The following is a 26,847-nucleotide window of genomic DNA, read 5'->3' as shown; positions in this document are numbered from 1 at the left end:
TTCATATTAAAATTCTGGACTGAAATATAAGCAATATTGGCTACCTCTTCATATTAAAATTCTGGATGGGAATTTGATCGATGTAAAAATACTATCGTTATAAACCATATGATCCTCTGTGTAGAAATGTTTTGAATATCTAAACTCGTTGAGGAGGGTTTAGAGCGGATAGATATGTTGATCTTGCCAACTCATAAATCAACTTCTTAATGATATATTTGACATTCTTCTTCACATTAAGTTAAAATAACAACTTCCATAAAGATACAAATGACAATAAGTGATAACTTTAATATTCCACGAGCCAATGTGCTGTCATGAAATATTATGGGTAAGTTCATTTTTTGTTCATCAACCGATTAAATGTTCAATTCACTCAGGTTTGTCTTCCTGCTATATTCTTCAACTTTGTGCTTGATTTGCCCTTGCACCTATTCGACTCGAATGCCATAAATGGATAGTATGTAGACAAAACATGCATCTGGCGAACAAAATTATAACTCTGTTTCTTTGATTGTTTTTTTTAACAACGGGTTGATACCACCGATGATTGACGTTTCGTCCCCGAGAGTACTATCAGACTCTATATCGACAATTCTGTAATGGCAGGAAATATCATTAATACGGTATTTTGGGGGTAAATTGTATGTTTGGTAATATGGATAGATCTTTGGTAGTGTCTAAGATTAGGCGAATGATGGTAGATCTTTGATAGTCCCTATAATCATGAGAATGATGGTAGATCTTTGATAGTCCCTATAATCATGAGAATGATGGTAGATCTTTGATAGTCCCTATAATCATGAGAATGATGGTAGATCTTTGATAGTCCCTATAATCATGAGAATGATGGTAGATCTTTGATAGTGTACTTCATGTTTCTTTTTTATTCGTCGAAAGATACCAGAGTGAAATTCAAACTCAATAGTCGTAAATAAACTGAAAATGTCATGGCTTAAAAAGAAAAAGACCAACAGACAAACAATAGGTAACAAAACAGTACACAAACACAAAAAAGAAAATTAAAGATAGAGCAACACAAACCCTACAAAAAAAACAGGTGTTGATCTCAAGTGCACAAGATCGATAAGCCTATCTTGCGCCACGTGTGACACCCGTCGTGCGGCTAACGTCAAAACGAAACCCAGTATGGTAGAAGCTATTGGTGTTGGTTTAAAACATTTTCTCAGATCTCAGCTCAGAAAGTTAGATGTATTTGCCATTTTATTTGTTGAAAAGCACTAACAAAGCATCATAGACAATAAACTGTTAATTCATTTCCAATTTAAAAAAAAGAAAAACAAATAATATGCAATTTGTTATATTTCATATGAATTACATTACTTAAACGTAAAAGCAAAGAAAAAAACCTCACAAAATACTATGAAGAAAAGGAATATGGTACTGTGAAACCATGACACAATAAGACTAGTAAAATATATGTATAATTTAAGATGATTTATTTTATCAATTATTTCATACTTTTCTTGGATGTTACCTAAGAACTAATAAAAAATAGATTTGATCATTGTGTTTTTAGAATAATAATAAATCATATAAAATATTGAAAACCAAAGGTTAAGTGATCAAATACAGTTCGGAGACGCGTGAATGCAAAACCAGAATTGAAACAAAATAGAGAATGTTTACCTATGTTTTGATACCAAAAGTGATTGAACCAAAACAATCTTTTCGAGAGTACCAAGTCTCATGATCATTTTAAAGGTTTTGTCCGGGTTTCTTTTAAATCGATATCCATTTTCTAGTATTCCAATTCACAAACAAGTGTCAGTATCCAAATATCTTTTTCTACTAGGAAGTTGTACTTCCAGAAAACACCACACTGGTTATTTTTTGTTACAATACAAGTGTTGACACAGATCAGTGTAGATAGTATGTTTGAATGTTTGACAGCGTTAGCTTACATGGGGATCTATATATATTAAACTGTTGCACAATCAATGACAATGACAGCTAACCTGAACCAAACACTTAACATTAGCAGTATTGAATACTTTGTTTTAATGTTCAAGACTGTCCTGGAGGAGACACTAATTGCATTGATTACCAAAATTAATGATTAAAATGATGAAATGTGCTCTACACCTTCGATTTTGGATACATTTGTAGCTAAGAGGGGAATACATTAAGTTCATTTCTTCATGATGTGATTTTTAATATTAGAGATGGTATCCAAAAAGTAAAATCACAAAAATACTGTACTCCGAGGAAAATCAAATCGGAATGTCTCAATCACATGGAAAAATCAAATGACAAAACACATCAAAAACGAATGGACAACAACTGTCATACTCCTGACTTGGTACAGGCATTTTCAAATGTAGAAAATGGTGGGTTGAACCTGGTTTTCAAGAACATGTATGCATGTACCATCTGTAGGTTATATATCCATGTATGTTAATCAGATAAAAATATATTTAATGGTCCTAAAATATTCTACTTATCTAAAACGTTATAGAATTCGAAATGAAAAAGGTATTGCAAAAATATTCTTGTTCCAAGAATTTTTTGTTTTATGAATACAAATATAAGTGATGACTAAGTACATTTTCAAGCTAGTTTTGTAGTGGTATGAAAGTGTTGTAATTAACATTTACTGTTAATTCACACAAAGCGACAAATGAATGATAGATGTTGAATAATGAAATATGTTTTTAGAAATAAATAAGGGCAGATAGGCCTTATGAATTTGGTTCTTTTTGTACACTACTGAATGACATTTACACTCAAGACTGCATCATCAGTAGGCAGTGCAGGTGCTTAAAAAGTGTAACAAAATCACATAGAATCATATTGCTGGTAGCAGGAGCAGCATTGTTTGGTTAATTTATGTTTTTTTTTAATTTGGCTTCTGGACAAGACATCTTTGATTCAAACGTAAACAAAATGCTTTGATATCATGTAGATCTCCCCATTACTACTTACATAGAATGGATACTACTACAATTCCTTGTGCAAATTGAAGTTGTTTGCCAAATCTTTATTTCACAAAGAATGAATTGCATAACAATGAACTGAGCTCAAAGCAAAGCACTATAATATTACACTTAGACAAAGAGCTCAATCCAGTGATATACTTTGTACTACAGGTCCTTCACAAATAACCACATCTCACAAAACTGCAATACTACATGGATGTATCAGAAGTCCTGAAAAAAACGTAAATTTATATCATATTTTCAGTATACATGTATACATGGGGAACACCGGTTAAATCTTTCAAAAAGTTGTGGTAAAGAAAGACAACAGTAGAATACCGCTGTTCGAAATTCATAAAACAAATCCGGGTAACAAACTAAAACTGAGGGAAACACATCAAATATAAGAGGAGAACTACGACACAACAGAAACACAACATTAAAATGTAACACACACAGAAACGAACTATAATATAGCAATGGCCATTTTCCTAACTTGGAACAGGACATTTTAAGAAAAAAATGGTGGGTTGAACCTGGTTTTGTGGCTAGCCAAACCTCGCACTTTTATGGCAATGTTAAATATAACACTAAAATGACACCATTACATGACATGAATACAGTACAACATTACGGACAGAGAATTACGCAAATAAACAATACAATATAGTATATTTGGACAACGAAACAACAGACACACTGAAGTGAACAAACAACAAACGACAATGCAACACACACAGAAACAAACTATACGATAAAAATTGCCATTTTCCTGACTTGGTACAGGACATTTTTAAGAAAAAAAATGGTGGGTTGAACCTGGTTTTGTGGCTAGCCAAACCGCCCGCTTTTATGGCAATGTTAAACATAACATTAAAATGACAACATTACATGACCGGACTACAATACAAATAAATGGGAGAACATATAGGACAGAGAAACATTCGAGTAATAGCTAACAAAAGGTACCAGGTTTAAAATTTAATACGCATGACTAACCAGTGACGCTCAGATAAAAAAGTACGAAAGCCAAAACAAGTACAAAGTTGAAGAGCATTGAGGACCAAACGTTCAAAAAAGTTGTGCCAAATACGGCTAAGGTTATATGTCTTGGATAAAAAAAAAATTCATTCGATACCTAGCAAGTAACAATCGCTTCATGCACAAATTGATATAGGCTTAGCACCCCGGCCCTCTGTTTGAATTAATACCAAATAAAACTCCCACAATACTGAAACTCGCCAATTAGTGCCCATCTTGACACTTGTGGTAAAAAACATTTTCAAATAATGCCTATTTTTAAATTTAGACGAGATGAAGCCTATCGAAAGGAGATGGAATGTTATTTCAGTACATCTTCCGATCAAAATTAAATCCCAAGAACTTTTAATTTAATAATGCCGGAACGTCACAAACCTCCCTAACGACGTCGCCCATAACGACAAAATCAGTTATCCTGAAGAGTCCCAATGGAAGGATGAAATCGATTGAACTGGAACTATTAACTTGTTACTTATTTTACTATTTATTTTATGAACATATATATAAGCCAAGGTGGTCCAGTGGTCATCGGATACAATGCAGGCGATTTGGCGTCACGATCTCTCAGTAGTATGAGTTCGAATCCCGGTGAGGGAAGAACAATAAATTTGCGAAAGCAAATTTACAGTTCTAACATTGTTGGGTTGATGTTTACACGAGTTTTATATATAAGACTCAGATTGATGTCCGCTTTGTAATGTGGAGGACAGTTTTTATTGGTGGAGGAAGCCGGAGTGCGCGGAGAAAACCACCGACCTTCGATAGGAAAACTGACAATCCTAGTCAATTAAGATTGGAGTCGAGTGCATTCACACGAGCAGGATTCGAACTCACGACCTCAGTGTTGACTGGCTAGGGATTACAGTAGTAACTACTTGGACCACTTGTCCACAGAGGCCCCAATTACATTCAGTTTGGCTTTGGGTAGATGATTGTTGTACATGTAATATTCACATTGGATTTATTCATATATTAAAATATTCACCAAAGTTCAGGCAACCATAAGGCCGTCAAAAATAAGGAAACCCCATACTGTATATGTGGCTATAAAAGATCCCAACATGTTAACATTGTGATACATTTTATATTGATAAGATTTATTCAAAAACCTCTCAAGACATCATACCCTAATTATCATTTACTTTGTAATTGTTCTGTTGATTGGTAGCTATATGTAGTTATGTATAAAGACACGAAATAAATCAAATATATAAAGTTCTGTCTAACAGTTTTATGGTAAATCAGTTGTATTACATGTAGATTGTTTGAAGTTTGCAGCATATGTAACGTTGTCTTTATACAAGTTTTTGAGGTCTGCAATCAATATACAATTCAGAATATTTGGTATAATTACCAATGAGACAACTATCCTCAGTAGTTCAAATGACAAAGCAAATACAGCCTTCAATAAAAAACTGCGCCATGAGTGCATGATCCATTTTCAAAGAATAAAGATCAATTACAGAAAAATCTGTTTAAGGAGACAACTTAAGGGAGAGCAAAAAAAAAGTGGTCTTTTAAGACAGGTGGTCTTTTAATACAGGTTCAAACTATATGAAATGCACTGCAGACATGGCAGAGGGACCTAAAACTAATGGTCTTTTAATACAGGTTTTTGCTTAATACAGGTGGTCTTGAAAGTCACATGAAACCTCAAATAAAAAAAATGATGCATATGTCTTTTTATAACTAAGTAGAGAGTTTTCATTATAAAACTTGTGTACATGTATTTTTTTTCTGAAGAAAATTCTTAAGTTTGTCCACATTTATAAGATTAAGAAGTTTTCTTTTTTTAATTGCTTGCTTCCAGGAAGCAATTCGCGGACATATTTTCCATATGCAAAGTGACCTTAGCGTGACCCTTTTCATAAAATCCAGTGATCGCAATACGCATGGATCTGTCATTAAAATAAACTATTATCTGATTTTACATGTTAAACACGTGCTCAATATCCATGCTTCTTTATTGATTGTTTAATGTAAGATGACAATCGGTAAACTACGGCTTCAAAACACGACAATCAAGTAGCTGCCATATTTTCACTTCATAACAGACAGAGAGAAAAAAAAATTGACGAATATACGATATGTTTGCGTAAAAAATGATAAAATTGTGCACAGAAGACTAAGTTTATGACATATACATGCTTTGGTTCAAGAATTGGATGAACATTATTTTTCACCAGTCGCTCGTTTCATATGACTTTAAGCAGGTTTGACTGTACTTCTCAATGTCATATTAGAAATTAATGGAAATCCAAAGGGAGCTTTAATTAGTAGATATAAACAATTCACCAAAGTTTCATGAGAATTGCTGAAATCATTTTTGAATTATTGTCTGAAAACTGGAAACTCCCACCTTTTTTAATGTATAACACTCCACAACTTGGAAATGTAAAATGGGAAATTTATAAAATTATATCAATAGATATAAACTATACACCAAAATTTTATGAGAACTCCTGATAGCATTTTGAGTTATTTCGCAAAAACTGGAAAATCCCCCTTTTTTATGAATAAAATCCTATAACTCGGAAATGTGAAATCTAAAATTTATAAAAATCTAAAGGGAGCTCATGTCAATGGAAATTAACCATACCATATTTTCTTGCAAATTGGTTAAAGCATTTTTGTGTTTATGTCCGACATGTTCACGACGGACAACGGTATACATGTATACCAGAATACGTTATTGTCTGAAAACTGGAAAAAAAAACTTTTTTAATGAATAAAAAATCTAACATTTATAAAAAACAAAAGGGAGCTCACATCAATAGATATTAACAATTCTCCAATGTTTCATGCAAATTGGTTAAAGCATTTTGGAGTTCATGTCCTACATGTTGACGACGGACGGACAACGGTATACCATAATACGTCCCGTAAACCATTGTAAACAGGTGTATAAAAATGAGGAAAACCCTTGTTGGCTGTAACCAGTCCCCACATGAAAAGTATGCATCAATTCAAATGAGAAAAGTAAATGCTTGATTTACAACTAATTTAAACAAAAGATTTGGAACTCCCCCCGGAGAAATATCCCTTGTTATGCTGTTCTTAAAAAAATAGGCTATTATTTGAACTTGGAATTAATTTTAATTATGGAATTTGCATCATTTTCTGTGCTTGAAATTTTAAATAAAGTCCATATTTATTCTGTACTTGAATGTACTGTGCAAGAAGATAGTATATTTTCAATAGAATGTACTGTTCCGCGCACAACACTATCTAGCTATACAAAATACATTGTATGGAAAGTGTTATGAACCACTAAAATCATTATAGTACAAAAAAAAAAATGGAATTTATTAAAAATTCCAAGCACAAGAAATTATGCAAATCCCATAATTAAAATTAATTCCAAGTTCAAATAAATGCCTGTTAAAAAGAAAAAAAGAAAATGTAGCCTTTTACATGTTTTAAATTTATAGAGGGGGAAGGGAACAGGGATTCATTATGTTTGAAACAATTTTTCGAAGGGATAGATCAACTTATTTTCAATATTGACAATAAATAATTAAGGAGGTCTCATTGGGGGTTCTGATCCTGGATCCAACTTACTGTTTTGTCAGATTCCCGTATCCCACTTATACTATGTACATAAGCAATTCTCATTTTTTGGTCATTTCCCGTTTTCATAGCACAATAATTTGACTTTCACGCGTCACGTTTACAAAAAAATCAGCAAACCCGCGTTACGCTTAGACCCAATTGAGACCCACAATTAAGATTGAAATCCATCTGGGAACAGTATATCTGTATTTTGTAGATTCCAAATTGTAGACAATCCTTAATTTAGTATAAATATTTGTTTAGGGGCCAGCTGAAGGACGTACGCCTCCAGGTGTGAGAGTTTCTCGCTGCATTGAAGACCCATTGTTGGCCTTCAGCTGTTGTCTCCTCTATGGTCGGGTTGTAATAAGTCTTTCCCGCGTAAGCATGTGTAAAATGGGATATACCATTTTCAGGGCAGTACTGTCCTTCATATTTAGGCCAATTTCACACAGCAAATGTTCTATGGTAGGATATCAAATTAAAAGACCGTCAGTAAATTACAATGCATAAAGAAATTATTTGTCGCAATGGTGATACTTTCCAATGGGTCTTTCCCGCGTAAGACTGTGTAAAATGAGATATACCATTTTCAGGGCTGTACTGTCCTTAGACCGAATTATTCTGTCCCTATAATGCATATATTTACTTATTTACATTTGATTTTTATTGATTTTTCTATATTTTGCTATTTTCTTTATTTTTTAATTTTGCAATATTGCACAAAAAAAAGTAAAAAAAAAAAAAAAGAAAATAGCAAAATCAATAAAAAGCAAATGTAAATTAGTAAATATATGCATTATAGGGACAGAAGAATTCGGTCTATACTGTCCTTCATATTTAGGCCAATTTCACACAGCAAAATATAATGAACATGTTTACTTTAAAATAATATTTCTTTAATAAGGAAGTTTATGAGTAAATTGAGTTGGTTTCGCATCACTTAGTAGTTACATGTTACGAACTAACATAGGTCCAAGTAATGCGCAGTGGCGGATCCAGGGGAGGATTTCACAGTTGGAACTGCCGTTTTTTTTTGGGGGGTGATCAATGCATTTGATTGGGCACATGGTTGGACTCCCCCCTTTCAAAATGGCTGGATCCGCCCCTGGTGTGTTTAAGTTCTGATTAGACAGGCTGGGACAGATACAGCCATTTTTAAAAAAGGGGGACTCACCCAGGATAAGCAGGGGCGGTTTCAGTCATTTTTATAAAGGTGGACCTAACATTGCCTAATGTAAATTGAGCTGTTTTCGCATCACTCACTAATTAACATAGGTTCAAGTAATGTGCAGTGGCGGATCCAGGGGAAGGTTCCCGGTTAAAATCGCCCCTTTTGTGGGGGTGATCAATGCATTTGAATGGGGACATGGTTGGACTCCGCCCCCCTTTCTATTGTGTGTTGAGACACCCCTACCCCTTTTAAAATGGCTGGATCCGCCACTGATGTGTTTCAGTTCTGAATAGATCAGCTGAGACAGATCAAGCCATTTTTAAAAAGAGGGCCTAACCCAAGGTAAAGGGTCAGTTCCAACTAATATCCCTATGCAAATGCATTGATCGCCAATAAAAAAGGAGGTTCAACCTCCGGAATCCCCCTCCCCCTAGATCCGCCACTGATCAGAGATTTAATGTGTATAAACCTGACGTGTTTATATACTATAGAAAAATAGATAATATCACATAACCTCAAAAAATCAATTACTGTTACAATACATTTCAATAATCCAAAGTAAATGTAAGAAGTTCCCGCGCAAATGGCATGTGTTACCGAAACTTGAAACACAAAAAAGAATTGTAGGTGTATGTTGTCATTCGCATTCTGATCAATTTACAGAGTTCAATAAAATATATATGTTAACTATATCTATATTGGTTTTGAATTTAGTTACTTCATCAGAAAAATGATTTGTTACTCGCAGACAACGTAAATAATATATATTAACTCGACACTTAATCTAAACACCCCTACAAATAAATTGGCAACCAAACAGATTTCTTAATTTTGATAAAGGTGAAATACGTAGAAAAAGAATTGTGCACACGTGAATAAGATCAGAGATAAAGCCCTATATAAAGTATAAACAAAAAAAAAACAAGAAGTAATTGTAACAGGATGCTGTTACGAAGTCTCCCAAACAAAGCTCCCATATTTCGCCATTCCTATGGTCCCATATTTTTTTGATTTGTTTTATTGTCCCATACAAGAATATATATGGTTAAGGGGTGGGAACTCGACCGTTTACATTTTATCAAACATGAGGGGTAGGGTGACCCCCAGGGACTTCCCTTTTATTTCATTTGATTTGTTTTATTGTCGCATACAAGAATATATATGGTTTAGGGGTGGGGGATCTCGACCGTTTACAAGATAAAAGCACATTCTCAAATTGAACGGGGTGGGGGTGACCCCAGGGAATTCCCTTTTATTTCATTTGATTTGTTTTATTGTCCAATACAAGAATATATATGGTTCAGGGGTGGGGATCTCAACCATTTAAAAGTTTTTCAAACATAAGGGGGTGTGGTCACCCCCATGGACTCTCCCTATATTTCATTTTATGTGTTTTATTGTTCCATACAAGAATATATATGGTTTATGGGTGGGGATCTTGACCGTTTACATTTTATCAAACATGAGGGGTAGGGTGACCCCCAGGGACTTCCCTTTTATTTTATTTGATTTGTTTTATTGTCGCATACAAGAATATATATGGTTTAGGGGTGGGGATCTCGACCGTTTACAAGATAAAAGCACATTCTCAAATTGAACAGGGTGGGGGTGACCACCAAAATACCCCTTAATAGACCCCAATGCACAAACGAAAGATTGATGGCTCCCCTAAACATATTAGTCGAACATTTTATGAAATCCTAAGTAAATTTGACAAGTGGTTTTGGAGAACCGCTGCGGACAAGTTCATTTTTAAAGTGGCGGAAGAAGAAGAGGAAGAAGAGGAATAATGAAAATAATAAGAACTGAGCAAAAACAATAAGTCTCCAAACTTTGTTTAGGAGACTTAATAATGTATGAAATCGTTGTTTATTAAATCTGCTTGCATAATAATTTTGAGTTGAAACTATTTACGATTACGTGTATCCTGTCAACCCCTGAAAAAAATAATATTGTCTTCTTAACTACTTCCGCAAACCGTGGTCTGACGAAATGATATTTCCTTATAGTGTATGTTAACAAATGATTAGTTATAAACCCTTTAGGCCTTTATCTGGACTAGTTTAAAATGGGCCCTGCCAACCAAACAATTCATCAAATATCATCTGAACCTTTCTTTTGTGTTATAAAACCTATCAGGGAGTGCCAAAATCCAAAATTTTGATCCAGTCAGTTAGATAATATTTCATAATAGCAGTCACTATTTATATAATTTATATAATGAGTCTTTGCAACTGAAACAAGTTTGTGCCTTTATCCAAATGGGTAAAAACCTGTATGTGGCAAGTCTATAACAACTGTAACATGACAATAACTATGGGGTGTTATTTTTTCAAGTTGAAGAGAGCTTTCTTCTGTCAATCCCAATGTTATGTTAATATAACATGAGATATTGTTAAAATTGTTCCGTCTGAAAACTGGGAACAAAAGTTACATGAAAACTGCTGAAAGCATTTTTGAATTATTGTCCAAGAACTCGGGAAAAAAACTTTATTTGATGAATAAAACCCTATAAATGTAAAATCTAAAATTTATAAAAATCGAAAGGGAGCTCATGGCAAAAGTTATTAATAATTCACCAGAGTTTCTTGCAAATTGGATATAGTGTTTTTGAGTTATTGTCCCGAAACTGAAACATCACCCTTTTTAAATAAAAAAAAAAAACCCAAAAAATCAGAAAATTAAAAACCTAAAAAAAAAAAAGAATTACTCAATTAATTTAGTGACATAACTTAAGGTTGATACAAAAGATGCTACCCAAATTTATACTTGATCTGAGTTCTGTGGTAATCAGCATTGTGAACATAAAGTTTCATAAACTTTGGTTAAGTAGAGACCGGGAACCAATTTTAAGACGTACAGATGTTCTTTCATAGGTAACGTGAGTGTACCCAAATTGCACCTATTTTGACCGGTTTTTAACATACGTTTATTCATGCTTTAGACAAAAGTTTTCATTATGTGTTTATTTTGTAGATGTATCATTATGTGCGATATGATTTCACATATTTAATTTTGAATCCATATAGAATCATAGAAAAATTGGTCTGAACTGACCCCCAAACCATCAATGATTCTGTAATGAGGAGTACCCAATTGCATCCATGCTTGAATATGCCGAAAGTCAAAAGTTAACTAACTTACCTGCCAATTTTTTCCAATGCCCGTGGTGGTTTTGCGTGCAAGATGGCTCTTACAATAAAAAAAAACCTTCAATGGGGGGCTTCAAATGCATCTCTATGTTGTTTTTTGGCTTCTTCATACTTTGTAAAGCCTATATTTTGTTAAATGTCTTAACGTCTTTTCTGTTATATTCGTGTGTTATGGTAAAGATAATTAATCACCCCTTCATTTAGTAGATTTTAGTTTGGTTCAACGAAATTTATACGATATATTTGGTTTACAGTTTGATTCAGAAGAACCACCGACATAGCCAGATAATACAATTAATTATCTTATTACTACCACAATTTGATATTAATAAGTATTGTAATTTTCATTGTTATTAATAACTGTAATGTTAGTATTACAAATCTAATCTTGAATCAATACTAATCCTATCTTATTTTTGGGAAATATTTTTACAAATTCAAATGTGACGTCACTTTGTGTGTTTTTTTAGAATTTCAAATGTGATGTCACCTTGTGCGTTGAGGCTTTGGCTAACTCGGCTGTGTATTTTTATGTGTTGGATTAAGTTGTTTTATGTAATGTATCCGTTTTTATTCTGTAGTTAGTCCCCACTTCGGTTTTATCATGTATATCTATTATATAGTCATTTTATAAAATTTACTGTTTGCAAAATTATAAATTATTCTAAATAATAAGGATGTTCTTGTCCCAGGCAGAAAACGCTGGCCGTGTTGGGCGCCACTTTTTGAAAGTTTTGGTCCTCGGTGCTCTTCAGCTTTGTACTTGTTTTGGCTTTCAAACTTTTTTCATCTGAGCGTCACTGGTTGGTCTTGTGTGGACGAGACGCACGTCTGGCGTATTGAATTTCAAGCCTATTACCTTTTGTTAGCTTTTATTCGTGTGTTTCTTTGTCCTATATGTTCTCCCATTTATTTGTATTGTGATCCTTTCATGTGATGTTGTCGTTTTGGTGTTGTGTTTGACGTTGCGATTAAAGCGGGAGGTTTGGCATGCCACATGTCAACCCACCATTTTTTTCTTAAAATGTCCTGTACCAAGTCAGGAAAATGGCCATTGTTATATTATAGTTCGTTTCTGTGTGTGTTACATTTTAATGTTGTGTTTTTGTTGTGTCGTTGTTCTCCTCTTATATTTGATGCGTTTCCCTCAGTTTTAGTCGATTTATGAGTTTCGAACAGCGGTATACTACTGTTGCCTTTATTTATCTATAGCCATTGTAAAATTAACTGTTTTGTTTAAAATTGGGACAAAATCCTCTTTAAAAATTTCCATTTGGGAGCTTTCATGGGGGAAATCTAGTCCAAATAATTATGACATCTTGAAAGGCTATTACATTGTTTTTTCTTTGACGCCTTACTTCGCAGGAAGGTGACAAAGCACAAATTTTAAATAGCCTTCCAAGACGTCATAATTATTTGGACTAGGGGGAAATCCCCCGCAAATAGTGACAGTTGGCAGGTACATTTATGCAAAGCTATTGTTTAATTTCTCAAAATATTGTGAACAATTGTATATAAGTCCATGCTTGCTCTTCATTTTTTAAGAAATGGATATTTAAGAAATGGATACTTGTAACATATTGTATTTACTAATTTTAGAAAGATGACGTTTTGATGACGTCGCCATGCAACGTATCCATACATTTTGCTTTTTCAGTAAACACTTCATCGGTTGATAAATACTGTGAACGTTTTGTGTATATATAAAGAATCCGGGTCCGTTCGCCCTGATTTACGTTCGCCCTATTACCTGTTCGCCCTGATACCTGTTCGCCCAGGGTCCATTCGCCCTGATTTTTATTCTTTTCTAATTGTTGTCTAGTCCCATAATTTTAAGTATTTGAACAAAGTATGTTAAAGTTTTTTGAAAATTTTACAGAATATTTATATCGCCGCAATCAATTTATCATTTTCCCTTTGATTTGCAGAGTAGAATAAAATACTGGAATACAATGTATTTATCTTTATGAATTGTATTCAGGGTCTATTCAGTCAATCACGAATGTATGCAGTATAACTGAGACTAGTCTCAGAGTATAATAATAAATGAACTTGTAAATCCGTTTCATGATTTACAGTTCGTACATCATTGTTTTTATTACTATCAAGCTGAATATTTTATCAAAACAAAACGTTTGTTTTTATTATTAATCCATCAAAAGACAAGTATCACAATAATCAGTGATCCGAATTATTTTGTCATTGAACAATTAATGATCCTAAACAAGCCATAAACTTTTAAATATTTCCATGTTTCCATAAATTTCAAGATTATATATTTTTTAGTAGGGCGAACAGACTCTATGAGCAATTCAAAATACATAACAAGTAAATATGACATTTACATTGCCAAAATGCCAAGTCCTACAAACGTGTCTATACCGAGCTTATTTATTTTCTTACTGAACTATTATTCATGTCCATATTATAAATACGTATGTTATTTGGTTATTGCTTTTTCATTAACGTATACTCATTTTACTATTTCATTAGAAAATAGAAATAAATTAACTAAGGTATTTTTTTAAAACCGGCAGCTTAACATGAGTTAAAGTTGGAAGGCAACCTTTTTTTTTTAAATTACTGCAACTTTTATAAAACGGCCTCTATAACATAACGAAGATTGAAGTAGTTTCTTGCTGAAGTCAAACTAAATCGCTCTCAACATCTTTAGACTACTTTAGATCCTGAATAATCGTAAAAAAATAGGCCAATCCCAAATTCCCGATAAAGTAATTTAACCTATCGAAAGTATTTATAGTTAACATGCTGTCGTTCGAATAATGAATGAAATTGTTGGCACTGGACGTTATGTTGCCTAATATTCACAGACAGGAATACTATAAGAAGGCATATTCGGAGTTAAGTAGTACTAAATAATTCACTCAGAAAACGATTATTTTAACTGTACTTAAGTTATTGTAAGTTCTCTCTGAATATGCATGAAATACTTGCAACTGGACAATAAGTAATCATCAGTCAAAAGTTTATTCATATATTACAAACTAAATTAAAATTTTGCAATAATGATATTCATTAACAATCGGCGTTGATCAAGCAAATGCTAATAAATGACCACTTCATTAATAGATAAATCAGTTGGAACAAAACTTATAAAGTAACACATTAGTGTTTATTGAGAAAATAAAAATACACACAACAAAAGTGTTTGTTGATCAATTATAAATATGTGTTAGCATCTTTTACATGAAACATAACTTAATTTTTTAAAATCATTTTTTAAATTAACGCACAAATTAAGCTAACATTGAAATTAATACAATACATGTACCTTTAAACCAAAAATTTTAACAATTAGTAAATATTGGATATTTTTATTTTGTGTTTATTTAACCAAGTATTGTAACTATTTTTTTATAATGAAATACCTGTAAATGAATTATTTTGCGTGGAATTTCTGAACTTATTAAAGATGGAGGCCTTCCACATCTTTTCCTATACATTTAACTGTAGAAGGAAAAGCTGTGTTATTTTGTACAACCTTAAAAATAACATCAACACTCATTTTAACAAAATTATTTTATGTTATAATAAATCTTGTTATATAAAATGTATATCAGATTTTCTGTTTATAAATAAAGTTATAACGAAAATATGGTTTATTACCATGCAAAACATAAAAAGACAATTTTTTCTGAAATCACTTAAAGTAGCATGACCCATACTTGCATCTGCATCGTTTTAATAATATTTTCTACGAACTTTAACCCCCTTTTAACAATATGTATTTAAGTTCAAAGGGGATAGCTATTATAATTTGAAATTTAATTTTCAATTTCTTTTCTTAATGTTTATGTCGTGTACATGTTATTACATGACAAGTAATCACTCCTACGATGCCATCATACAAATAATTAACTCTACAATTTTTGCTGAGAAAAAGATAATAACTTGTACAACTCGCTATCTTTGAGTGATATTTGTTTCTTCCTTCGTTCTGTTTTTTTTTTTTTTTTTTTAAATGTTTTGTTCAGTATCTTCTTCTTTTGGTTAGTAATTTTGGGTTTACTTTGGCCAATTTGTGGGTTATTTTTACTAGCTTTCACTTTTTCTTTTATTTATTTGTTTGTTTATTATTGCAATTGAGGGAAATATCCACTTGGACTCTGAAAGTTGAGTTTAATTATTATTAAGATTATTATTAAACTTTTTTACTTATTGAATTGCACACTGAATATTGATCATGCAGATCAGTGTGAGTGGTTCACGTGTGTCCATGAAATCATCATACTCTTAATGTCAGCGTTTACTCTTTAAACAGACCCCTGATTTTGAGTGCTACATGGTCTACCAAGCACTAATATAAGCTCTGGCAAAAGAGGTTTAAGTTCTATGATTACATTAGCCGTAAATTCCCTTCCATTAACACTTTGCAGGATACGTGGAGCTAACAAAAGTAAACAAAAATGTCAACGAGTTATCAAACCACTTCCGCTGCTATTTTTGTCTTTAACATTTTATAAATAAAATGGATGATTTTCAATCTCTTTCTAGCTTTTAACAAACAAATTGTCCTTCCTATATACATGTTACAACCGCTATTTTTTTATTCTTCATTGATTGTTTTTATCTGACTTAGATCGTGTCGTCTTATTGTATCAATCCATTTGAGATTATAATGTTTTGTACTCAGCTGTAATGTTTCAACCTTACACTTTATAACTAAAATAAAGGGTAATGCGCTTTATGTCATGTTTATTCACTTAACAGTTTGTGTAGAATTGTTTTTATAACAATTTGAATTATAATTGTGTTAATTAAAAAACCTAAAATGCTTTATGAATTGGGAGGACATAAATATTTGATTAAGATTAAACTCAGTCACTAACTCAAAAAAGAGATTTGTGAATGAAATTGGTATAATTTTCATTTGTTTGTAATAGCGTATATGTAATTTGGATTGACAATATGTTGAAACTTATCTTAGCTTGATCACGTAAGTCTGCAGTTTTCTCCGAAATAGTTATAAATAAAGATTTAGTTGGAAAACCATAGTAATGTCTGATGTGGGAAAGACATGGATGTTTAGCATGGTTTAAACTCGGTGAGATATACATAAAAATAGATATGAGGTCGATGTGTATGATATGATGGTGTCTCATTTTTGTATGAAAGCGTACATGTATGTGATGTGCACTTTTAAGAGACAATATGATTTTAAAATACCATAGCTTGTTTACTGAAGTGTGTAAGCTGTAACAAAAAGATTTCTCCGAAGTAGTTATTTATAAGATTTAGTTGGAAAACCTTTATCGTTTTTTTATACGAATATTTAACATTATATAAAAGTCAGTGAGACGAATTATAGATAACAGCTATAAATACAATGACTTTAATTGTGGTCGATCGAAGGATTGCTTCCAGTGCACTTTTAAAAAAACATCGTTTATATTTGACGTTTTAAAAGATAATATGATTGGGAACAAATGTTACCGATGATGATATCTAGTATACCAAGTTTGAATATTCCAATCAAATGAGAAATATCAGAAGATGCAAGTTTTTTTAAAGGACACACATATGTAATTTGTAATCATTGTTATTTGCGTATCGTTGTGATTTGAATAAAAAAAAGTATCAACGTAGAATAGAAATGGAAGTACTACATGTACTAGTGTTAAATGATCATATTTTTTAAAAGAAATGAAAGACGGCTATTAAATAATATCATGTTTACCATATGTAGTAAATCCCTGGCATATTATAATATAAATGTCTCTTTCTGTCTTACTTCTTAAGAATTTTCATCTTCACAAATGTATTACATTAAAAGAGAGGCGACAGATACAAAAGGGATATTCAAACTCATAAATCAAATATAACTGACGAAACATGCCTAAGGAGTAACTAAAAACAAACAATAAACAACATTTTAAACCATGTTAGAATCATGGGTATTTTGCACTCGTAAAGTCTTGTGTGATTATATCAATGTATGCATGGTCCATAACAATAAAAAAAAAAATCAGGAGAAACTTCAAGGGGTGAATAAAGCAAAGTCAACAAAGCCTCCTCCTTGTCAAATTTGTAGTATAAATCATTATTCATCTCACGTTGCGGGGAAAATAATAATCACATCGAAACTTATCGATGATTTCCTTTCTCTTTCTTACTTTTACAATCAAAATTTACTACCTATATACAGGTAATGCTTACAACCGCTATTTTTTTATTCTTCATTGATTGTTTTTATCTGAGATTATAATGTTTTGTACTCAGCTGTAATGTTTCAACCTTGCACCCAATAACTATAATAAAGGGTAATGCGCTTTATGTCATGTTTATTCACTTAACAGTTTGTGTAGAATTGTTTTTTATAACAATTAGAATTATACTTGTGTATTTAAAAAAACCTAAAATGCTTTATGAATTGGGAGGACATGAATATTTGATTAAGATTAAACTCAGTCACTAACTCAAAAAAGAGATTTGTGAATGAAATTGGTATAATTTTCATTTGTTTGTAATAGCGTATATGTAATTTGGATTGACAATATGTTGAAACTTATCTTAGCTTGATCACGTAAGCCTGCAAATTCTGTCGAATGTTTTGTCTCCGAAATAGTTATATATGAAGATTTAGTTTGAAAACCATAATAATGTCTGATGTGGGAAAGACATGGATGTTTGGTGTGGTTTAAACTCGGTGAGATATACATAAAAATACATTTATGATGGTCAATGTGATATGGTTTCCCATTTTTGAAAGAAGGCGTATGTGATGTGCATTTTTAAGAGATATCATGGTTTTAAAATACAATACCTTGTTTACTGAAGTGTGTAAGCTGTAACAAAAAGTTTTCTGCGATGTCGTTATCTAACAGACATAGTTTGAAAACCTTTATTGGTATTTTTATACGAGAAGGACTTGAATATTTAACATTATTTCAAATTCAGTAAAACGAATTTATAGATAAAAGCTATGAATACAATGAGTATAATTTAGATCGATCAAAAGAATGCTTCCACCACTTATTGCGGACCTGTTTTTGTATTGTTATGAGTTACAATTTATGACTAAAATCAGCAAAGACCCATCGAAAAAACATCTGATACAAAAATTTAACAATACTTTTAGATATTTGGATGATATTTTGGCTCTCAATAATGACAACTTCAGTATGTATACTAAAAAAACTTATCCTGTTGAACTTACTTTAAATAAAGCTAATTCTAACAATGACCATTGTCCATTTTTCGATCTTGATATCTATATCATTAACGGGAAGCTTTATACAAAAATTTATGATAAAAGAGATGATTTTTCATTTCCTATCGTTAATTATCCATTTTTAGATGGTGACGTTCCCTTGTCACCATCTTTTGGTGTTTATATATCTCAACTTGTACGATTCGCTCGTGTATGTAACAACGTATTAGATTTTAGCGAGAGAGATTTATATATTACTGAAAAAATATTACACCAGGGTTTTCGATATCATAAACTAGTCAAAACATTTACTAAATTTTATCATCGGTATAAGGACATCATTCGTAAATATAACTCAACATGCAGACATCTTATACGTTCGGGTATTTCACATCCAATCTTTTATGGTAATATTCTTTACAAAGCACAGAAATATCAGTATTCACCTCAAAACCTAACAAAACCTTTAAACAGACTTATTAAGAAGGGATATAGTTACGATACTGTTGTCAGGTCATTAAAGATTGCATATTTTGGCTTTAATATTGATTCACGTATAGGGTCTTTGCATCGGAATTAAACATATTTATTCTAAAACCAGTTGTTGGCATGACACGGGTTATGTTCTTCTCAAAAATTTTATGACGGTATAATACTAAACCCCTAACAGGAGGGATTGTGCCTGATATTCATATGATGAATACATATTCTTTCAATCAGTTTAATTGAGGCCTGGAGCTGGCATGTCAGTAACTGCTAGTAGTCTGTTGTTATTTATGTATTATTGTCATTTTGTTTATTTTCTTTTGTTTCCTATTCTGACATCGGACTCTGACTTCTCTTAAACTGAGTTTTACTGTTCGTACTGTTGTACGTTTGTTTTTTCTACATTGGCTAGAGGTATAGGGGGAGGGTTGAGATCTCAAAAAACATGTTTAACCCCGCATTTTTGCGCCTGTCCCAAGTCAGGAGCCTCTGGCCTTTGTTAGTCTTGTATCATTTTTAATTTTAGTTTCTTGTGTATAATTTGAAGTTTAGTATGACGTCCATTATCACTGAAATAGTATACATATTTGTTTAGACGCCTCCGGGTGCGGGAGTTTCTCGCTGCATTGAAGACCCATTGGTGGCCTTCGGCTGTTGTCTGCTCTATGGTCGGGTTGTTGTCTCTTTGACACATTCCCCATTTCCATTCTCAATTTTATTCCAGTGCACTTTAAGCATGTTAAAGATTTGTTTTAAAAAGAAACAAATAGTTTAATTTTGACGTTAAACAAGATGATAAGATTGGGAACAGAATTTTACTGATAAAATCTAGTATACCAAAATTGAATATTCCAATCAAATAAGAAATATCTGAAAAAACATGTGTTTTTTTAAATGCAATCAATGTGTAATATATAGACATTCTTATTTGCGTTTTGCTGTGATTTATAATAATACAATATTATCGTAGAATAGGAATCGAAGTACTAATGTTTAATGATTATAATTCGTATAAGAAATAAAAGAATGCTACATACCAAGACCATGTTTACCATGTGTAGGATTTTGGAGTATCATTTATACGTTTTTCAGTGCATACTTGCTGTACACCACACTAGTAATGACTTTTGTGTATGTATTTCAAATCTTCCAACACCAGACCCGATTCACCCACCCAACGCGCCATAGATTTTGTTGCAAATTTCTCATTTATCACGGGTTCATACGTTTTCTCATTTCTTTTAGTTTCATTAATACAACATGTTGCTGACATAAATGTGCAATTAAGGTACATTATAAGTATATACTTTTTGAGATAGAATTTTCTTATACTTTGCCAAAAGGAAGATTTCACTATGTTTTTTTCAAAAATATAATAAAAAGTAGGGGTCACCGTGCTATTTTCCAATCTATGGGTCGTTGAAAATTGCCTAAATTTGGTTAGATTGTTCATGAAAAAACACATTTGTGTGCATAAAAAATTCTATGAGACAGAATTTTGAAATAAATTGTGAAGATGGGTTTAATAATAAAAACAAAATATGTTTTTAGAAAATAAAAAGAAAAAATGGTGTCACCGAACGTGTTCTCTTGCTGCAATTAAAAATAAAAAAAATCAGACCAGTATATATGTTTTAATAAAAGAGTTATCTTCCCTTAAATGGAATATTTGAAAACTATGATTCTAAAAACACAAAATTTGTTATTTGTTTAAATATTTTTAGTAAAACAATAAATCCCCAAGTTTTCTTGATATATATAAATAAACATTCTAACCATTAAATTGCAAATCTGTCTCCAAATTTGCAGATTTTGGGCAAATAAATAGACCAATTTTGTAAAACGATCGTACAATCCAAGATGACGGTAAACCATGAATCTACCTTAAATATTTGCCGCTGGACGTTAAGCAGCTATCAATACTCATAATTAGCTATTGCAGCTTTTGTGTTGATGTCAAAAAAAGCGAAGTTGTATTTGATTTATTTTTGTTTATCTCCAGTATTCCCTTTGAACCCCGTGCTCTTCGGCGGATTTTCTGTCTTTAAGAAACTGCATAGCCGCTTCTTAGCAGGTACTTTTTTTTTAATTCGCGCAACCGGATTTATGACGTCAGTGAATATTCCGCGAAAATATGACTTCATTTAAAGCGACGTCGGGAAATGTTGACGTTCTAATAAGAAAAATCCCGAAATTACAACGTTCTGGTTACCAACGTCGCGAAAACGTTATTATCTGCCCCTGCTCTTGTATTCCCTTAAGAGCTTGTCTCACCGAAAACCGTTCAAAATTTGAAAATTCGTCCAGGAGGGTGGTAAAAACTTTTCCAGCTAATGAAGTTTTTTGATATCTTAGGTTCAATGGAAACCAGAAAATATATTTTAGACTTCTCTGAATTGTGTCTATTTTTAGTAGCAAGCTAATTTGCATAATCAAATAAAATTAGCTAAAAATTCCTTCAAATATATGTTTAGTTGAAAGTACTTTAAAAGTCACCAAATTAGTTCTATTGGGTTTCTAGTCATTTATATTGTGGAAATATATATAAAAGATCATAAATTATGCATTTATAAAGCATTTTCTATTTTTTGGCACACTTAAAGGGTGCTCTCTTTAATGCCTTATTTTGTATATGTCATTTACTAGCCAAGTTCAAGTCACTGGATTTCGAAAAGGTGAGCACATAAATACATGAAATAAATTTCTTTACACACCTTTTTATTGGATTAAAATTTTTTTTTAAATCCACCTATGGCAAATTAGTAGAAATAGCCTTATTTTTAACTCTAAAACCCCACTTCAAGCCTTTTCCCACATTTTTTACTGAACCAATTTTGGGTATATATCAAACAAAATATGATATTATTATCATTTTAAATGTTCAATTTTGAACATTTCAAAGATTTTATTCAGATAAGATACTTTGCAAATGTATAACATCTGAATAAATAAGATATTGTTATCAAGAGTTATCTCCCTTTAAATTCGTCTCCATTAGACTATAAAGAAGGTAACTGATCAGATGCAGACCTCCCTGACACTAGCAACTTAGCCTTCTTGTGTTAGTAAGACCTTACCTAAGCTCTTTGAGTGGCATAAAGATACATCACACTTTGTATTGATACCAATGTTGCAATATGAAGAGAAAATTCTTGAGTTTTCTCACATTTTGTCAGCTCAGTGCTTCCGCACGAAAATGTCCTGTCACTGAGTGTCAGATGTTACAGAAACGTAGAGCTGACACAGAGAGATTATGTTGAGTTGAAGTGAAGACGGAATTTAGTTTGCTGTTGCTATTATGACCACAACGAACGACGAGTTCAAAGCAGGACATGACATATGTACCAAAACCCAATATTAGGCATTACATTTCAGTATAATTTTCGATCAATAATGTTGCAAGATTTTTTGTGAAAAGAGCTCAAGTTGTTTACAATTTATTAACAAATGATTAAATGCATAAAATAAATAAAAGGGTTAATAAAGTCAGCAACCCAATGACAAAAGTTTCCCAAATTAAAAACATTGGTGATATATATATCCTTCGCATGTATTATCTATCAACATGCAGATTACAATAACAGGTGTAGTACATGTATCATCTATGTCAAGCTCTAAATTGTTCGTTATCTTTCATATGAACTGGGAATTAAACACTGGCTGTCGTTGGTTCTTGTCAATCATATATATATTGGTTTTTTCGTATATTGTTTTGATATGAAAATATACTGTTAGTTTTCTCAGTTGACATTCTTCATGTCAAGGACTTTTAACCAGCGATTCTGTATGAGTATGGGTTTTTCTCATTGTTAAAGGCCAAATGGTTGCGTCTTATTGCTTACATGTAGTGTATACATGCACTTCATTTGAACTTTGGTGGATAGTTGTCTCATCGCAATCATACCACGTCTCATTATTATTATTTATAACAATCTGCTAATAATCCCTCATTTTCAATTGTCAAAATTTACACTTTTTGTTTAAAACAATTATCAATCATTATACAACATAAATGTGGATTGTGTCCACCTGTGGACACAGATGATGCCCCCGCTTGCATATCATATAGTTATAAAGGGACATAACTGAAGAACGGTAAAAGTGACGATATCCAAATTTGAAGGTGATCGGAGTCTTGTGTTAATAAGCATTGTGTGTAAGTCTCATAATATTTTGTTGAGGCTAACATAAGTAGAGAACAGAAACGACAAATTCAGCAATTTTACCATTTGTAAACACGCATAACTCTAGAACGGTTGTGTATAAGTTTTATAACATTTGGTTGAGACAAACTAAAGTTAAAGAACGGAAACGAAAAAATCAGCAATTTCTATGTTTATAAAGGGACAAAACTCAAGAATGATAAAAGTCACGCCACCGAATTTCGTACTTAATCTGTATTATGTAGTAATAAGCATTGTGTATAAGTTTCATAACATTTGGTTGAGGCAAACTAAAGTTAGAGAACGGAAACAATATTTGTACTTGATCTTAGTTTTGTGGTAATGAGTATTGTATATAGGTTTCATAATGTTTGGTTGGGGCAAACTTAAGTTACAGAATGGAAACTAAATATTTTGCAATTTTTCGATTTATAAAGGGGCATAACTCAATAATGGTTAAAGTGACACTACTCAAATTCAACTTGATCTGTGTTTTATCAGTGGAAGGCAAAATTAAACATTGTATTGTATAAAGCATTGATTGTAGTTGATTTAACTATAATCATGGACAAAGGAAGATAACTCCAATTTTAAAAATTACTTGAATAATGACATTGATATTTTTGGAAAAAAAATGAAACATTTAGCAGTTTTTCCATTTGTAAAGGGGCATAACTCTAGAACAGTAAAAGTGACGCCCCCAAAATTCAAACTTGATCTGTGTATTGTGTTAATAAGCATTGTGTATAAGTTTCATAACAATTGGATGAGGCAAACTTAAGTTAGAGAACGGAAATGAAAAACTTTGCAATTTTTCCATTTATAAAGGGGCATAACTCTAGAACGGTTAAAGTGACGCCACCAAAATTCAAACTTTATCTGTGTTTTGTGGTAATAAGCATTGTGTTTAAGTTTGATTACATTTGGTTGAGGAAAACTGAAGTTAGAGAACGGAAACCAATTTTGGGACGTACGTCCGTCGTACGTCCGTCGTACGTCCTACGTACGTACGTACGGATGGACAAGGGTAAAACTAAATAAAAATAATTTTTCTTCTGAACTGAGATTAACTTTAGGTATGAGACCTTGATGTTTAGTACATTTGTACTAATTACTCTCTCTATCATGTAATATTGAATTTTTGGTTTGCACTCCGTCAATCTGTCTGTCTGTCATTCCTTCAGTTCGGGAAATCAGTTTTCCTCACTTTGTTTTCTTTGTGCTTGAAAATATTGATTTGATATTTGATATCTATTTTCGTCATGATAAGTTACATATCAAGTTTAAATTTAGTTCCGTTCCGATGATTTTGTCCAGAGTTATGGTCAATAGACTTAATAAATTCACTCAAATATTCAGGTTTCCGCACATTTTTTATCATGATTGTAGATATTGACTTGATATTCATTACAATACACAATGCCAAATTATAGATTAAGTATAGCCTTTTGCTCCAGTATAATGAAATTTTAACCGGTTGGGGACTATGTATTGCCATGCATGATACTATACTCTCTCACTCTCATAATTATAGTCATGATTGAAATTTGATATTTTAAAAATGAGTAAAAGTAAGTTAAAATTTAAATTAACCAATTATGTTTACATTACAATGTTAACCATGCAGGCGAAATAGAAATTGTTCTCAGGGCCGGAATACATGTATTTTTAAGGTTGGGATTTAAAAATCTAATTTAAAGTTATCATATTAGTATGTACATACATGTACATGTATCGTTACATCAGTTTTTTGCACACATCATGCACATAGGTAAAAGGAGATGTGGATTATATGTCAATGGGACAGCAACCCAACATCATTGTCGATTGTATTAAAATTGTTTTTTATTATATATAAGATGTTGTTTCTTTCTGTCATAATTTGGTTTCTGTTCAAAAGGGTTATATATGTATATCTAAAAATGTAATTTTTTCATGTTTCAGGTCGTCAAGGCTATTCAGTGAGCACATACTTCCGAACCTATTCATTGCTAGAGCAGTATTACCTATATGTACAATGTACAAGAAAACAAGCCGCCTATGAATGAAATTTCAACAGTCAAAGCTACTTACTGTTTAGCATGATGCACATGTTTATTTTTTTCTGTTCATGTCCTGATCTGCATAAATCATGATAGAAGTTGTGGAGAAATTTCATACTTGAAAAAACATGTACAAAATGTTTCAAAGGGATAGAAATTATAGTACATGTTTAATAGGATAGGACAAGACTGAATTTCCAGGCTTTAAAGTGCAAATGTTCATGTGTGGATATGGTCGAATTATTGAACTTAGCAGTTACGTAAGATACTGAATAAAATGTCAGCAGATATTCAGAAAATGGAGTTGGAAAGGCTACATCGCAGTAAGAGAAAAATATTAAGATTCACACTGCAAGTCCAAAATTACTTATACATGTATCTGTGAAGCTGGTGTAGAACTGGAAAAATTTCATATTTTATGTAATCATGGTATTTAGTCATAATCCAAATAATGAAGCAAATTACATAAACTACAATAGTTGCCTAAGTTGGATAATTTGTTAAAAAGGAAACCGATTAATAACTTAACAAACTAAAAGAATCAATGCATACTTTCTGTACGAAAAATCAGAGACCTCAACCACCAAACAGTTAGTTTCTGAAAATGAAAGTGAATAAGTAACGATAGAGAGAACCTACCCAAAATAAGAATTATGCTATTCATGGTAGATATTAGATGTGTTGATCTTGTTTTTGTGAATATACAATGAGAGTTATAAGCCAGAATGGAAGTGACAATTCATAGAATAGTACAAAGACAATGATATGGCTACTTTTGTTGTAAACTGAAAGTTGATCAGTTTTTGCCAAGTCAGCTGGTATCAATGATTTTATGAACTATAAATTCTATAATCATGATAAGATTAATCATTTGAATGTCATTATGGGCTATTAAAAAGAAATGTAAAGGATTCAGTGTCTTATTGTATAAAAACAAACAAAAAAAGCTAAAATTTTTGTAATTTACACTGGGAAAAAAAAAGATTCTGATGGGTTTTTTTAGTTAAAAATTTATAAAAAAAATATTCTGTCATCACATTTTCAAACCTGACCTACATGTAACCAAGTTCTTTTCATTTTGACTAATGTTAGGATTTGTGTTTTTCTAATTTTACAGCCTCCATATC

At 32.0% G+C, this 26,847-nt stretch overlaps 1 long non-coding RNA gene across 1 annotated transcript; it reads left to right on the top strand.

The window, feature by feature from the left end:
* The first annotated feature begins 287 nt into the window (after positions 1–287).
* On the top strand, positions 288–26,631 carry LOC127701039 (uncharacterized). Its single transcript, XR_007981806.1, has 2 exons — positions 288–331; positions 25,623–26,631. It is a non-coding gene; the product is annotated as an uncharacterized LOC127701039 (long non-coding RNA).
* Positions 26,632–26,847: the final 216 nt, after the last annotated feature.

Source organism: Mytilus californianus, unplaced genomic scaffold, assembly GCF_021869535.1.
Source record: "Mytilus californianus isolate M0D057914Y unplaced genomic scaffold, xbMytCali1.0.p SCAF_5, whole genome shotgun sequence".
Classification (NCBI taxonomy): domain Eukaryota; kingdom Metazoa; phylum Mollusca; class Bivalvia; order Mytilida; family Mytilidae; genus Mytilus; species Mytilus californianus.
The sequence above is the reverse complement of the archived record's forward strand: the minus strand, read 5'-3'. Positions and strand labels throughout refer to the sequence as shown.